Source organism: Mustelus asterias, unplaced genomic scaffold (genome assembly GCF_964213995.1).
Source record: "Mustelus asterias unplaced genomic scaffold, sMusAst1.hap1.1 HAP1_SCAFFOLD_68, whole genome shotgun sequence".
Taxonomy (NCBI): Eukaryota; Metazoa; Chordata; class Chondrichthyes; order Carcharhiniformes; family Triakidae; genus Mustelus; species Mustelus asterias.
In genome coordinates, this window is record NW_027590130.1 from 1,406,170 (window position 1) to 1,424,730 (window position 18,561).

The following is an 18,561-nucleotide window of genomic DNA, read 5'->3' on the forward strand; positions in this document are numbered from 1 at the left end:
ACTCACGTACACTAACCACACACCCTCACCAACTCACGTAGACCCACACACCCATCCTTACCAACTCGCGTACACTCACACACTCCCTCACCAACTCACGTACACTCACACACACACACACACACCCTCACCAACTCACGTACACTCACTCAGCCTCACCAACTCACTTACACTCACACACACCCTCTCCAACTCGCGTACACTCACGCACATACCCTCACCACCTCACGTACAGTCACAATCGCCGTCACCAACTCACGTACACTCACACACACCCTCACCAACTCATGTACACTCACACACACACCTTCACCAACCCACCTACACTCACACACCCTCACCAACTCGCGTACACTCACACATTCACCCTCACCAACTCACGTACTCTCAGACACACCTCCACCAACTCGTGTTGACTAACACACACACTCTCAACAACTCGCGTAAACTCACACGAACACTCACCAACTCACGTACACTCACACACACCGTCACCAACTCACCTACACTCACACACACCTCCTCACCAACTCACGTACACTCACACATACACCTTCACCAACTCACGTGCACTCACACACACCCTCACCGACTCACGTACACTCACACACACACTCTCACCAACTCAGGTACACTCACACACACACCCTCACCAACTCGCGTACACTCACACACACCCTCACCAACTCACCTACACTCACACACACCTCCTCACCAACTCACGTACACTCACACACACACCCTCACCAACTCACGTGCACTCACACACACCCTCACCGACTCACGTACACTCACACACACACTCTCACCAACTCAGGTACACTCACACGCACACCCTCACCAACTCACGTACACTTACACACCCCCTCACCAACTCGCATACGCTCTCACACACACACCAACTCACGGACACTCACACACACACACCCTTACCAACTCACGTAAACTCACGCACACAACCTCACCAACTCACGTACACTCACACACACCCTCACCAACTCGTGAACACTCACACACACACTCTCAACAATGCGCGTACACTCTCACACACCCTCACCAACTCATGTACACTCACACACACCCTCACCAACACACGTACACTCACACAAAGCCTCACCAACTCACCTCGACTCACACACACACCCTCACCAACTCACCTAGACTCAGACACACACACTCACCAACTTGCGTAAACGAACCACACACCCTCGCCAACTCCCGTACACTCACACATACCCTCACCAACTCACGCACACTCACACACACACACACCCTCAACAACTCGCGCACAGTCACACCCTCACCAACGCACACACACACACACCCTCACCAGCTCACATACACTCACGCACACTCCCTCACCAACTCACATACACTTACTCACATCCTCTCCAACTCACGTACACCCACACACACCCTCACCAACTCGCGTACACTCACACACACCCTCAGCAACTCACGTGCACTCACACACACACCCTCACCAACTCGCGTACACTCACTCAGAACCTCCCCAACTTGCGTACACTAACACACACACTCACCAACTCATGTACATTCATAAACACACCCTCTCCAAATTGCGTGCAATCACACACACACACCCTAACGAACTTACGTACACTCACACACACCCTCACCAAATCACGTACACTCGCACACACACCCTCACCAAATCGTGTATACTCACACACACACCCTCAACAACTCACATACACTTACACACACACACTCACCAACTCGCGTACACTTATGAACACCCTCACCAACTCACGTACACTCACTCACACAATGTCACCAACTGACGTTCGCTCACACACACACCCTCACCAACTCACGTACACTCACACACACACTCACCAACTCGCGTACACTCACATAACCTCACCAACTCACGGACCCTCACACACCCTCACCAACTCACGTACCCTCACACACACCCTCACACACTCGCGTACACTCACACACACACCCTCACCAACTCACGTACACTTACACACACCCTCACCAACTCACGTACCCTCACACACACCCTCACACACTCGCGTGCAATCACACACACAGCCTCACTAACTCACGTACACTTACACACACCCTCACCAACTCGCGCACACGAACACACACACCCTCACCAACCACGTACACTCACACACAACCTCACCAACTCACGTTCACTCACACACACCCTCACCAACTCACGTACACTCAAACACACACATACTCACCAACTTGCGCACACTCACACACGTTCACTCACCAACTCACGTACACTAACCACACACCCGCACCAACTCACGTAGACTCACACACCCATCCTTACCAACTCGCGTACACTCACACACTCCCTCACCAACTCACGGACACTCACACACACACACACACCCTCACCAACTCACGTACACTCACACAGCCTCACCAACTCACTTACACTCACACACACCCTCTCCAACTCGCGTACACTCACGCACATACCCTCACCACCTCACGTACAGTCACAATCGCCGTCACCAACTCACGTACACTCACACACACCCTCACCAACTCATGTACACTCACACACACACCTTCACCAACCCACCTACACTCACACACCCTCACCAACTCGCGTACACTCACACATTCACCCTCACCAACTCACGTACTCTCAGACACACCTCGACCACCTCGTGTTGACTAACACACACACTCTCAACAACTCGCGTAAACTCACACGAACACTCACCAACTCACGTCCACTCAAACACACCGTCACCAACTCACCTACACTCACACACACCTCCTCACCAACTCACGTACACTCACACACACACCCTCACCAACTCACGTGCACTCACACACACCCTCACCGACTCAAGTACACTCACACACACACTCTCACCAACTCAGGAACACTCACACACACACCCTCACCAACTCGCGTACGCTCACACACACCCTCACCAACTCACCTACACTCACACACACCTCCTCACCAACTGACGTACACTCACACACACACCCTCACCAACTCACGTGCACTCACACACACCCTCACCGACTCACGTACACTCACACACACACTCTCACCAACTCAGGTACACTCACACACACACCCTCACCAACTCGCGTACGCTCACACACACACCCTCTCCAAATCACTTACACTCACACGCACACCCTCACCAACTCACGTACACTTGCACACACCCTCACCAACTCGCATACGCTCTCACACACACACCAACTCACGTACACTCACACACACACCCTCACCAACTCACGTAAACTCACGCACACAACCTCACCAACTCACGTACACTCACACACACCCTCACCAACTCGTGAACACACACACACACACTCTCAACAATGCGCGTACACTCTCACACACCCTCACCAACTCACGTACACTCACACACACCCTCACAAACTCACGTACACTCACACACACCTCCTCACCAACTCACTTACGCTCACACACACACCCTCACCAACACACGTACACTCACACAAAGTCTCACCAACTCACCTCGACTCACACACACACCCTCACCAACTCACCTAGACTCAGACACACACACTCACCAACTTGCGTAAACGAACCACACACCCTCGCCATCTCCCGTACACTCAAACATATCCTCACCAACTCACGCACACTCACACACACACACACCCTCACCAACCCGCGCACAGTCACACCCTCACCAACGCACACACACCCTCACCAGCTCACATACACTCACGCACACTCCCTCACCAACTCACATACACTTACTCACATCCTCACCAACTCACGTACACCCACACACACCCTCACCAACTCGCGTACACTCACACACACCCTCAGCAACTCACGTGCACACACACACACACCCTCACCAACTCGCGTACACTCACTCAGAACCTCCCCAACTTGCGTACACTAACACACACACTCACCAACTCATGTACATTCAGAAACACACCCTCTCCAAATTGCGTGCAATCACACACACACACCCTAACCAACTTACGTACACTCACACACACCCTCACCAAATCACGTACACTCGCACACACACCCTCACCAAATCGTGTATACTCACACACACACCCTCAACAACTCACATACACTAACACACACACACTCACCAACTCGCGTACACTTATGCACACCCTCACCAACTCACGTACACTCACTCACACAACCTCACCAACTGACGTTCGCTCACACAACTCATATACACTTACACACACCCTCACCAACTCACGTACACTCACACACACACTCACCAACTCGCGTACACTCACATAACCTCACCAACTCACGGACCCTCACACACCCTCACCAACTCACGTACCCTCACACACACCCTCACACACTCGCGTACACTCACACACACACCCTCACCAACTCACGTACACTTACACACACCCTCACCAACTCACGTACCCTCACACACACCCTCACACACTCGCGTGCAATCACACACACAGCCTCACCAACTCACGTACACTTACACACACCCTCACCAACTCGCGCACACGAACACACACACCCTCACCAACTCACGTACACTCACACACAACCTCACCAACTCACGTACACTCACACACACACCCCCTCACCAACTCACGTACACTCAGACACCCTCCCCAACTCAAGTACACTCACACACACCCTCATCAACTCCTGTACATTCACACACACCCTCACGGACTCGGAAACACTCACACACACACCCTCACCAACTCACGTACACTGGCACACCCTCACCAACTGACGTACGCTCACACAGCCCCTCACCAACTCGTGTACACCCACACACACCCTCACCAACTCACGTACACTCACACACACCCTCACCATGTCACGCACACTCACACACACACCCTCACCAACACGCGTACACTCACACACACACACCCTCACCAACGCACGTACACACACACCCTCACCAGCTCACATACACTCACACACACTCCCTCACCAACTCACATACACTTACACACACCCTTACCAACTCACGTACATCCACACACACCCTCACCAACCCGCGTACACTCACACACACCCTCACCAACTCACGTACACTCACACACACACCCTCACCAACCCGCGTACACTCACACAGAACCACCCCAACTTGCGTACACTAACACACACACTCACCAACTCACGTACATTCATAAACACATCCTCTGCAAATTGCGCGCACTCACACACTCACACCCTCACCAACTTACGTACACTCACACACACCCTCACCAACTCACCTCGACTCACACACACACCCTCACCAACTCACCTCGACTCAGACACGCACACTCACCAACTTGCGTACACTAACCACACACACTCGCCAACTCACGTACACTCACACACACCCTCACCAACTCACGTACACTCAGACACACACACACACTCACCATCTTGCGTACACTCGCACACACCCTCACCAACTTACGTACACTAACGACACAACCTCACCAACTCACGTACACTCACCCACACATCCTTACCAACTCGCGTACACTCACACACACCCTCACAGACTCACATACACTCACACACACACACCCCCTCACCAACTCTTGTACACTCAGACACCCTCACCAACTCAAGTACACTCACACACACCCTCATCAACTCCTGTACACTCACACACACCCTCACGGACTCGCATACACTCCCGCACACACACCCTCAACAAATCACACACACTAACACACACACACTCACCAACTCGCGTACACTTATGCACACCCTCACCAACTCACGTACACTCACTCACAAAACCTCACCAACTCACATACACTCAGACACACACCCTCACCAACTCACGTACACTCACACACACACTCACCAACTCGCGTACACTCACACACCCTCACCAACTCACGGACCCTCCCACACCCTCACCAACTCACGTTCCCTCACACACACCCTCACACACTCGCGTACACTCACACACACACTCACCAACTCGCGGACACTCACACAACCTCACCAACTCACGGACCCTCACACACCCTCACCAACTCACGGACCCTCACACACTCCCTCACACACTCGCGTACACTCACACACACACCCTCACCAACTCACGTACACTCACACACACACTCACCAACTCGCGTCCATTCTCACACCCTCACCAACTCACGTACCCTCACACACCCTCACCAACTCACGTACCCTCTCACACTGCCTCACACACTCGCGTACACTCACACACACACCCTCACCAACTCATGTACCCTCACGCACACCCTCACACACTGGCGTGCACTCACATACACACTCACCAACTCACGTACACTTACACACACCCTCACCAACTCGCTCACACGAACACACACACCCTCACCAACTCACGTACGCTCACACACACAACAACTCACGTTCACTCACACACGCACACCCTCACCAACTCGCGTACACTCACGCACACAACCTCACCAACTCACGTACACTCACACACACCCTCCCCAACTCATGTTCATTCACACACACCTCCTCACCAACTCTCGTACACTCGCACACACACCCTCGACAACTCACGTACACTCACACACACCATCACCAACTCACGTACACTCACACACACACCTACTCACCATCTTGCGTGCACTCACACACACCCTCACCAACTTACGTACACTAACCACACACCCTCACCAACTCGCGTGCACTCACACAGAACCTCCCCAACTAGCGTACACTAACACACACACTCACCAACTCACGTACATTCATAAACACACCCTCTCCAAATTGCGGCACTCACACACACACCCTCACCAACTCACGTACACTCACACACACCCTCACCAACTCACGTACACTCGCACAGACACCCTCGCCAACTCACGTATACTCACACACACACCCTCAACAACTCGCGTACACTTATGCATACCCTCACCAACTCACGTACACTCACTCACACAACCTCACCAACTCACGTACACTCACACAAACACCCTCACCAACTCACGTACACTCAAACACACACTCACCAACTCGCGTACACTCACACACCCTCACCAACTCACGGACCCTCCCACACCCTCACCAACTCACGTACCCTCACACACACCCTCACACACTCGCGTACACTCACACACACACCCTCCCCAACTCACGTACACTTATACACACCCTCACCAACTCGCGCGCACGAACACACACACCCTCACCAACTCACGTACACTCACACACAACCTCACCAACTCTCGTACACTCACATACACCCTCACCAACTCACGTTCATTCACACACACCTCCTCACCAACTCGCTTACACTCTCACACACACCCTCGTCAACTCACGTACACTCACACAAAGCCTCACAAACTCACCTCGACTCACACACACACCCTCACCAACTCACCTAGCCTCAGACACACACACTCACCAACTTGTGTACACTAACCACACACCCTCGCCAACTCGTGTACACTCACACACACCCTCACCAACTCACGTGCACTCACACACACCCTCACCGACTCACGTACACTCACACACACACACTCACCAACTCAGGTACACTCACACACACACCCTCACCAACTCGCGTACACTCACACACACACCCTCTCCAAATCACTTACACTCACACGCACACCCTCACCAACTCACGTACACTTACACACCCCCTCACCAACTCGCATACGCTCTCACACACACACCAACTCACGTACACTCACACACACACACCCTCACCAACTCACGTAAACTCACGCACACAACCTCACCAACTCACGTACACTCACACACACCCTCACCAACTCGTGAACACTCACACACACACTCTCAACAATGCGCGTACACTCTCACACACCCTCACCAACTCACGTACACTCACACACACCCTCACAAACTCACGTACACTCACACACACCTCCTCACCAACTCACTTACGCTCACACACACACCCTCACCAACACACGTACACTCACACAAAGTCTCACCAACTCACCTCGACTCACACACACACCCTCACCAACTCACCTAGACTCAGACACACACACTCACCAACTTGCGTAAACGAACCACACACCCTCGCCAACTCCCGTACACTCACACATATCCTCACCAACTCACGCACACTCACACACACACACACCCTCACCAACTCGCGCACAGTCACACCCTCACCAACGCACACACACCCTCACCAGCTCACATACACTCACGCACACTCCCTCACCAACTCACATAGACTTACTCACATCCTCACCAACTCACGTACACCCACACACACCCTCACCAACTCGCGTACACTCACACACCCTCACCAACTCACGGACCCTCCCACACCCTCACCAACTCACGTTCCCTCACACACACCCTCACACACTCGCGTACACTCACACACACACTCACCATCTCGCGGACACTCACACAACCTCACCAACTCACGGACCCTCACACACCCTCACCAACTCACGGACCCTCACACACTCCCTCACACACTCGCGTACACTCACACACACACCCTCACCAACTCACGTACACTCACACACACACTCACCAACTCGCGTCCATTCTCACACCCTCACCAACTCACGTACCCTCACACACCCTCACCAACTCACGTACCCTCTCACACTGCCTCACACACTCGCGTACACTCACACACACACCCTCACCAACTCATGTACCCTCACGCACACCCTCACACACTGGCGTGCACTCACATACACACTCACCAACTCACGTACACTTACACACACCCTCACCAACTCGCTCACACGAACACACACACCCTCACCAACTCACGTACGCTCACACACACAACAACTCACGTTCACTCACACACGCACACCCTCACCAACTCGCGTACACTCACGCACACAACCTCACCAACTCACGTACACTCACACACACCCTCCCCAACTCATGTTCATTCACACACACCTCCTCACCAACTCTCGTACACTCGCACACACACCCTCGACAACTCACGTACACTCACACACACCATCACCAACTCACGTACACTCACACACACACCTACTCACCATCTTGCGTGCACTCACACACACCCTCACCAACTTACGTACACTAACCACACACCCTCACCAACTCGCGTGCACTCACACAGAACCTCCCCAACTAGCGTACACTAACACACACACTCACCAACTCACGTACATTCATAAACACACCCTCTCCAAATTGCGGCACTCACACACACACCCTCACCAACTCACGTACACTCACACACACCCTCACCAACTCACGTACACTCGCACAGACACCCTCGCCAACTCACGTATACTCACACACACACCCTCAACAACTCGCGTACACTTATGCATACCCTCACCAACTCACGTACACTCACTCACACAACCTCACCAATTCACGTACACTCACACAAACACCCTCACCAACTCACGTACACTCAAACACACACTCACCAACTCGCGTACACTCACACACCCTCACCAACTCACGGACCCTCCCACACCCTCACCAACTCACGTACCCTCACACACACCCTCACACACTCGCGTACACTCACACGCACACCCTCCCCAACTCACGTACACTTATACACACCCTCACCAACTCGCGCGCACGAACACACACACCCTCACCAACTCACGTACACTCACACACAACCTCACCAACTCTCGTACATTCACATACACCCTCACCAACTCACGTTCATTCACACACACCTCCTCACCAACTCGCTTACACTCTCACACACACCCTCGTCAACTCACGTACACTCACACAAAGCCTCACAAACTCACCTCGACTCACACACACACCCTCACCAACTCACCTAGCCTCAGACACACACACTCACCAACTTGTGTACACTAACCACACACCCTCGCCAACTCGTGTACACTCACACACACCCTCACCAACTCACGTGCACTCACACACACCCTCACCGACTCACGTACACTCACACACACACACTCACCAACTCAGGTACACTCACACACACACCCTCACCAACTCGCGTACACTCACACACACACCCTCTCCAAATCACTTACACTCACACGCACACCCTCACCAACTCACGTACACTTACACACCCCCTCACCAACTCGCATACTCTCTCACACACACACCAACTCACGTACACTCACACACACACACCCTCACCAACTCACGTAAACTCACGCACACAACCTCACCAACTCACGTACACTCACACACACCCTCACCAACTCGTGAACACTCACACACACACTCTCAACAATGCGCGTACACTCTCACACACCCTCACCAACTCACGTACACTCACACACACCCTCACAAACTCACGTACACTCACACACACCTCCTCACCAACTCACTTACGCTCACACACACACCCTCACCAACACACGTACACTCACACAAAGTCTCACCAACTCACCTCGACTCACACACACACCCTCACCAACTCACCTAGACTCAGACACACACACTCACCAACTTGCGTAAACGAACCACACACCCTCGCCAACTCCCGTACACTCACACATATCCTCACCAACTCACGCACACTCACACACACACACATCCTCACCAACTCGCGCACAGTCACACCCTCACCAACGCACACACACCCTCACCAGCTCACATACACTCACGCACACTCCCTCACCAACTCACATACACTTACTCACATCCTCACCAACTCACGTACACCCACACACACCCTCACCAACTCGCGTACACTCACACACACCCTCAGCAACTCACGTGCACTCACACACACACCCTCACCAACTCGCGTACACTCACTCAGAACCTCCCCAACTTGCGTACACTAACACACACACTCACCAACTCATGTACATTCAGAAACACACCCTCTCCAAATTGCGTGCAATCACACACACACACCCTAACCAACTTACGTACACTCACACACACCCTCACCAAATCACGTACACTCGCACACACACCCTCACCAAATCGTGTATACTCACACACACACCCTCAACAACTCACATACACTAACACACACACACTCACCAACTCGCGTACACTTATGCACACCCTCACCAACTCACGTACACTCACTCACACAACCTCACCAACTGACGTTCGCTCACACAACTCATATACACTTACACACACCCTCACCAACTCACGTACACTCACACACACACTCACCAACTCGCGTACACTCACATAACCTCACCAACTCACGGACCCTCACACACCCTCACCAACTCACGTACCCTCACACACACCCTCACACACTCGCGTACACTCACACACACACCCTCACCAACTCACGTACACTTACACACACCCTCACCAACTCACGTACCCTCACACACACCCTCACACACTCGCGTGCAATCACACACACAGCCTCACCAACTCACGTACACTTACACACACCCTCACCAACTCGCGCACACGAACACACACACCCTCACCAACTCACGTACACTCACACACAACCTCACCAACTCACGTACACTCACACACACACCCCCTCACCAACTCACGTACACTCAGACACCCTCCCCAACTCAAGTACACTCACACACACCCTCATCAAATCCTGTACATTCACACACACCCTCACGGACTCGGAAACACTCACACACACACCCTCACCAACTCACGTACACTCGCACACCCTCACCAACTGACGTACGCTCACACAGCCCCTCACCAACTCGTGTACACCCACACACACCCTCACCAACTCACGTACACTCACACACACCCTCACCATGTCACGCACACTCACACACACACCCTCACCAACACGCGTACACTCACACACACACACCCTCACCAACGCACGTACACACACACCCTCACCAGCTCACATACACTCACACACACTCCCTCACCAACTCACATACACTTACACACACCCTTACCAACTCACGTACATCCACACACACCCTCACCAACCCGCGTACACTCACACACACCCTCACCAACTCACGTACACTCACACACACCCTCACCAACCCGCGTACACTCACACAGAACCACCCCAACTTGCGTACACTAACACACACACTCACCAACTCACGTACATTCATAAACACATCCTCTGCAAATTGCGCGCACTCACACACTCACACCCTCACCAACTTACGTACACTCACACACACCCTCACCAACTCACCTCGACTCACACACACACCCTCACCAACTCACCTCGACTCAGACACGCACACTCACCAACTTGCGTACACTAACCACACACACTCGCCAACTCACGTACACTCACACACACCCTCACCAACTCACGTACACTCAGACACACACACGCACTCACCATCTTGCGTACACTCGCACACACCCTCACCAACTTACGTACACTAACGACACAACCTCACCAACTCACGTACACTCACCCACACATCCTTACCAACTCGCGTACACTCACACACACCCTCACAGACTCACATACACTCACACACACACACCCCCTCACCAACTCTTGTACACTCAGACACCCTCACCAACTCAAGTACACTCACACACACCCTCATCAACTCCTGTACACTCACACACACCCTCACGGACTCGCATACACTCCCGCACACACACCCTCAACAAATCACATACACTAACACACACACACTCACCAACTCGCGTACACTTATGCACACCCTCACCAACTCACGTACACTCACTCACACAACCTCACCAACTCACATACACTCAGACACACACCCTCACCAACTCACGTACACTCACACACACACTCACCAACTCGCGTACACTCACACACCCTCACCAACTCACGGACCCTCCCACACCCTCACCAACTCACGTTCCCTCACACACACCCTCACACACTCGCGTACACTCACACACACACTCACCAACTCGCGGACACTCACACAACCTCACCAACTCACGGACCCTCACACACCCTCACCAACTCACGGACCCTCACACACTCCCTCACACACTCGCGTACACTCACACACACACCCTCACCAACTCACGTACACTCACACACACACTCACCAACTCGCGTCCATTCTCACACCCTCACCAACTCACGTACCCTCACACACCCTCACCAACTCACGTACCCTCTCACACTGCCTCACACACTCGCGTACACTCACACACACACCCTCACCAACTCATGTACCCTCACGCACACCCTCACACACTGGCGTGCACTCACATACACACTCACCAACTCACGTACACTTACACACACCCTCACCAACTCGCTCACACGAACACACACACCCTCACCAACTCACGTACGCTCACACACACAACAACTCACGTTCACTCACACACGCACACCCTCACCAACTCGCGTACACTCACGCACACAACCTCACCAACTCACGTACACTCACACACACCCTCCCCAACTCATGTTCATTCACACACACCTCCTCACCAACTCTCGTACACTCGCACACACACCCTCGACAACTCACGTACACTCACACACACCATCACCAACTCACGTACACTCACACACACACCTACTCACCATCTTGCGTGCACTCACACACACCCTCACCAACTTACGTACACTAACCACACACCCTCACCAACTCGCGTGCACTCACACAGAACCTCCCCAACTAGCGTACACTAACACACACACTCACCAACTCACGTACATTCATAAACACACCCTCTCCAAATTGCGGCACTCACACACACACCCTCACCAACTCACGTACACTCACACACACCCTCACCAACTCACGTACACTCGCACAGACACCCTCGCCAACTCACGTATACTCACACACACACCCTCAACAACTCGCGTACACTTATGCATACCCTCACCAACTCACGTACACTCACTCACACAACCTCACCAACTCACGTACACTCACACAAACACCCTCACCAACTCACGTACACTCAAACACACACTCACCAACTCGCGTACACTCACACACCCTCACCAACTCACGGACCCTCCCACACCCTCACCAACTCACGTACCCTCACACACACCCTCACACACTCACGTACACTCACACACACACCCTCCCCAACTCACGTACACTTATACACACCCTCACCAACTCGCGCGCACGAACACACACACCCTCACCAACTCACGTACACTCACACACAACCTCACCAACTCTCGTACACTCACATACACCCTCACCAACTCACGTTCATTCACACGCACCTCCTCACCAACTCGCTTACACTCTCACACACACCCTCGTCAACTCACGTACACTCACACAAAGCCTCACAAACTCACCTCGACTCACACACACACCCTCACCAACTCACCTAGCCTCAGACACACACACTCACCAACTTGTGTACACTAACCACACACCCTCGCCAACTCGTGTACACTCACACACACCCTCACCAACTCACGTGCACTCACACACACCCTCACCGACTCACGTACACTCACACACACACACTCACCAACTCAGGTACACTCACACACACACCCTCACCAACTCGCGTACACTCACACACACACCCTCTCCAAATCACTTACACTCACACGCACACCCTCACCAACTCACGTACACTTACACACCCCCTCACCAACTCGCATACGCTCTCACACACACACCAACTCACGTACACTCACACACACACACCCTCACCAACTCACGTAAACTCACGCACACAACCTCACCAACTCACGTACACTCACACACACCCTCACCAACTCGTGAACACTCACACACACACTCTCAACAATGCGCGTACACTCTCACACACCCTCACCAACTCACGTACACTCACACACACCCTCACAAACTCACGTACACTCACACACACCTCCTCACCAACTCACTTACGCTCACACACACACCCTCACCAACACACGTACACTCACACAAAGTCTCACCAACTCACCTCGACTCACACACACACCCTCACCAACTCACCTAGACTCAGACACACACACTCACCAACTTGCGTAAACGAACCACACACCCTCGCCAACTCCCGTACACTCACACATATCCTCACCAACTCACGGACACTCACACACACACACACCCTCACCAACTCGCGCACAGTCACACCCTCACCAACGCACACACACCCTCATCAGCTCACATACACTCACGCACACTCCCTCACCAACTCACATACACTTACTCACATCCTCACCAACTCACGTACACCCACACACACCCTCACCAACTCGCGTACACTCACACACACCCTCAGCAACTCACGTGCACTCACACACACACCCTCACCAACTCGCGTACACTCACTCAGAACCTCCCCAACTTGCGTACACTAACACACACACTCACCAACTCATGTACATTCAGAAACACACCCTCTCCAAATTGCGTGCAATCACACACACACACCCTAACCAACTTACGTACACTCACACACACCCTCACCAAATCACGTACACTCGCACACACACCCTCACCAAATCGTGTATACTCACACACACACCCTCAACAACTCACATACACTAACACACACACACTCACCAACTCACGTACACTCACTCACACAACCTCACCAACTGACGTTCGCTCACACACACACCCTCACCAACTCACGTACACTCACACACACACTCACCAACTCGCGTACACTCACATAACCTCACCAACTCACGGACCCTCACACACCCTCACCAACTCACGTACCCTCACACACACCCTCACACACTCGCGTACACTCACACACACACCCTCACCAACTCACGTACACTTACACACACCCTCACCAACTCACGTACCCTCACACACACCCTCACACACTCGCGTGCAATCACACACACAGCCTCACCAACTCACGTACACTTACACACACCCTCACCAACTCGCGCACACGAACACACACACCCTCACCAACTCACGTACACTCACACACAACCTCACCAACTCACGTACACTCACACACACACCCCCTCACCAACTCACGTACACTCAGACACCCTCCCCAACTCAAGTACACTCACACACACCCTCATCAACTCCTGTACATTCACACAAACCCTCACGGACTCGGAAACACTCACACACACACCCTCACCAACTCACGTACACTCACACACCCTCAGCAACTGACGTACGCTCACACAGCCCCTCACCAACTCACGTACACTCACACACACCCTCACCATGTCACGCACACTCACACACACACCCTCACCAACACGCGTACACTCACACAGACACACCCTCACCAACGCACGTACACACACACCCTCACGAGCTCACATACACTCACACACACTCCCTCACCAACTCACATACACTTACACACACCCTTACCAACTCACGTACATCCACACACACCCTCACCAACCCGCGTACATTCACACACACCCTCACCAACTCACGTACACTCACACACACACCCTCACCAACCCGCGTACATTCACACAGAACCACCCCAACTTGCGTACACTAACACACACACTCACCAACTCACGTACATTCATAAACACATCCTCTGCAAATTGCGCGCACTCACACACTCACACCCTCACCAACTTACGTACACTCACACACACCCTCACCAACTCACCTCGACTCACACACACACCCTCACCAACTCACCTAGACTCAGACACGCACACTCACCAACTTGCGTACACTAACCACACACACTCGCCAACTTACGTACACTAACGACACAACCTCACCAACTCACGTACACTCACCCACACATCCTTACCAACTCGCGTACACTCACACACGCCCTCACAGACTCACATACACTCACACACACACACCCCCTCACCAACTCTTGTACACTCAGACACCCTCACCAACTCAAGTACACTCACACACACCCTCATCAACTCCTGTACACTCACACAAACCCTCACGGACTCGCATACACTCCCGCACACACACCCTCAACAAATCACATACACTAACACACACACACTCACCAACTCGCGTACACTTATGCACACCCTCACCAACTCACGTACACTCACTCACACAACCTCACCAACTCACATACACTCAGACACGCACCCTCACCAACTCACGTACACTCACACACACACTCACCAACTCGCGTACACTCACACACCCTCACCAACTCACGGACCCTCCCACACCCTCACCAACTCACGTTCCCTCACACACACCCTCACACACTCGCGTACACTCACACACACACTCACCAACTCGCGTACACTCACACAACCTCACCAACTCACGGACCCTCACACACCCTCACCAACTCACGGACCCTCGCACACTCCCTCACACACTCGCGTACACTCACACACACACCCTCACCAACTCACGTACACTCACACACACACTCACCAACTCGCGTCCATTCTCACACCCTCACCAACTCACGTACCCTCACACACCCTCACCAACTCACGTACCCTCTCACACTGCCTCACACACTCGCGTACACTCACACACAGACCCTCACCAACTCACGTGCCCTCACGCACACCCTCACACACTGGCGTGCACTCACATACACACTCACCAACTCACGTACACTTACACACACCCTCACCAACTCGCTCACACGAACACACACACCCTCACCAACTCACGTACGCTCACACACACAACAACTCACGTTCACTCACACACGCACACCCTCACCAACTCGCGTACACTCACGCACACAACCTCACCAACTCACGTACACTCACACACACCCTCCCCAACTCATGTTCATTCACACACACCTCCTCACCAACTCTCGTACACTCTCACACACACCCTCGACAACTCACGTACACTCACACACACCATCACCAACTCACGTACACTCACACACACACCTACTCACCATCTTGCGTGCACTCACACACACCCTCACCAACTTACGTACACTAACCACACACCCTCACCAACTCGCGTGCACTCACACAGAACCTCCCCAACTAGCGTACACTAACACACACACTCACCAACTCACGTACATTCATAAACACACCCTCTCCAAATTGCGGCACTCACACACACACCCTCAGCAACTCACGTACACTCACACACACCCTCACCAACTCACGTACACTCGCACAGACACCCTCGCCAACTCACGTATACTCACACACACACCCTCAACAACTCACGTACACTCACACACACAACAACTCGCGTACACTTATGCATACCCTCACCAACTCACGTACACTCACTCACACAACCTCACCAACTCACGTACACTCACACAAACACCCTCACCAACTCACGTACACTCAAACACACACTCACCAACTCGCGTACACTCACACACCCTCACCAACTCACGGACCCTCCCACACCCTCACCAACTCACGTACCCTCACACACACCCTCACACACTCGCGTACACTCACACACACACCCTCCCCAACTCACGTACACTTATACACACCCTCACCAACTCGCGCGCACGAACACACACACCCTCACCAACTCACGTACACTCACACACAACCTCACCAACTCTCGTACACTCACATACACCCTCACCAACTCACGTTCATTCACACACACCTCCTCACCAACTCGCTTACACTCTCACACACACCCTCATCAACTCACGTACACTCACACAAAGCCTCACAAACTCACTTCGACTCACACACACACCCTCACCAACTCACCTAGCCTCAGACACACACACTCACCAACTTGTGTACACTAACCACACACCCTCGCCAA